We start from the raw sequence: 2,575 nt of genomic DNA on the forward strand, positions 1-2,575 counted from the left end.
TAATTTCTCTGCCATCTCTAAGTCTCCTTTTATCTCCCCTTTCCCTCCCTCACCATCCAGAGGGCCAACCGCTTCTCTGGCGGGTTTCCTGCTTCTAACATATTTGAAGAAGCTTTTATTATTCCCCTTAATGTTGCTGGCCATGCGTTCCTCATAGTCTCACTTGGCCTCCAGTATCACCGTCTTAAATTTCTTACATTTCTTACATTTCATTTCATACAGTTTATGTTCCTTTTTATTCTCCTCATTAGGGCAAGACTTCCATTTACGGAAGGAAGCTTCCTTGCCCTTCACAGCCTCTCTAACTTGGCTGGTTAGCCATGCGGGCACCCTCCTGGATTTAGTGGAACCCTTCTTTCTTTGCGGTATACACCTCTGCTGGGCCTCTATTACTGTTGTTTTAAGCACTCTGGAGAGATTGAACTCTTTTTACCCTCCCTTTCAACCTCCTTCTAACCAGCCTCCTCATTTGAGGGAAGTCCGCCCGTCGGAAGTCAAGGGTTTTTGTTAGAGATTTGCCTGGTATTCTTCCCCCAACGTGCATGTCAAAACGGATCGCAGCATGATCAGTTCCCCAATGGCTCAGTAACGTTTACATCTCTAACCAGGTCCTGCGTACCGCACAATATTAAATCCAGAGACACCTGTCCTCTGGTGGCCTCCGTGAGTAGCTGATCTAAGCCACAGTCATTTAGCACATCAAGAAATCCGGTTTCCTTATCGTGACCAGAACACAAATTGACCCAGTCAATATGAGGATAATTGAAGTCCCCCATGATTACAACCCTGTCCCTCCTTGTCACCTCCCTGATCTGTTTCCTCATTTCAAGGTCCCCATCAGATTTCTGGTCTGTAGGACGATAGCACGCCCCCAGTATTACATTGCTGCACAAGCCTGGTAATTTAACCCACAGAGATTCTACGGTGGAGTCGGACCCACCTTCAATCTCTACTTTGCTGGATTCTATCCCTTCCTTAACATAAACGGCCACCCCACCTCCAACACACCCCTGCCTGTCCCTCCTGTAGAGTTTATAGCCCGGGATTGCGGTATCCCACTGATTCGCCGCATTCCACCAGGTTTCCGTTATGCCCACTATGTCAATATTTTCCCTTGTCACCAGACATTCCAGTTCTCCCACCTTTGCTCGTAGATCTCAGAAAGTGTTTTTTTAAACCACTAAAGGTGCAGAAGAAAGTAAAGTCTAAGGGACAGTAATGAAGGCACACATATTTGGGGGAGAGAGTTTCACTGTTTGGGATCCATAACCAAAAAGACCCCCACCCACCTAGTAGGTGGTGGCCTACTATTAGCCCCCACCTAACCTCAAAGAGGGAGCACCTGGAAAAGGGCCTGCAGAGCAGATTTTAGCTGGCAAGCAGGTTCACACGGGAGAAGGTGGCACACCAGGATTTTAGAGGAAGGGGAACCTCTTTGGAGGCCTTGTCTCCATCTAGCCCTGCCCAAGGGAACAATCTACTGGGCAGGGCTATGTGAGAAAGAGAGAGAGTGAATGACTTGAAGGAAAGGATAAAAAGGGTGAGGGGGAGCAGCTTGACCACTAGAGGAAACACAGCAGAACTTCCTGGAGGTGGGGGCAGAAGCAGCCAAGACAGCTGCTGCACATCTGGCAGCCAACAGCATGCTCCTGGGAACCCCAGAAGACAGCATGTAACTGGCAGAGCGTGGCGTTCTCAGCCAGCTCCCTGTTTCCTGCACAGATCCCTTTGCTTACCAGATGTGTCCTGGTGTTTTTTCTTGGTCCAGCTTGCTGTCTTGGTCCAGCAGGAGGGAAGTTCCCAGAATGAGTGCAGTGCAGGAACACTCTACAAATGGGTGCAGCAGAAACGGATGTATTCAAAGCTCAAAAGGCAAAATGTGTTTGGGGTCACAGAAGGGCCTTCATAAGGAAATGGTGTTAGAACAGACAGAAGAGTCTCTCTTTTTCAAAGTTTTATATTGGGATGATACAACTCTGAACACGTCAGGATGCCAACATTGATTACTGAAGGACCCTTTGGAAACTCCTCCATCCTATGAATGGGGAAAAAAATAAATTTGGGGAAGTGTGGTCCAGTCCCACCATTGGGGTGCTGGGGGCCTCTGGAATTGGCCCCCACTGGGGATACTCTGCAACAGAGTTGGCCAATGACATCATCAGTCGAGTGATGTGAAGCATGGGGAAGCAAGCACAGGCCCCTCCGATTGACAGCTGACACAACGGGACTGGTCAACTGGGTTGGAGAGGAGAGATGGAGAGCTGGAGGTGGAAATGGAGAAACAGAGTGGAGGAAAGGCGAGGGAAAGGAAGCAGAGGAAGAGAGGGGGAAAGAGGAAAGAGGCAACAAAGGCAGAGGAGAAAGAGAGAGGAATAGAGTGGAGGGAAAGGGAAGCAGAAGGCGAGGGAACAAGGAGGAGGTGTTTCTGCTGCCTCAGGGTGCCCCAAGGGCTCCCTCCTTTCTACACTAGATCTATTGTTGGTGTCGCATTTTGGGGGCAACAAGGGTGTGTCCATCATCTGAAGGGGGATTGGAATAAGATCCACCTCCCACCCCAGTCTCCATTCAACTCCTC

This window comes from Tiliqua scincoides, chromosome 4 (genome assembly GCF_035046505.1).
Source record: "Tiliqua scincoides isolate rTilSci1 chromosome 4, rTilSci1.hap2, whole genome shotgun sequence".
NCBI lineage: Eukaryota > Metazoa > Chordata > Lepidosauria > Squamata > Scincidae > Tiliqua > Tiliqua scincoides.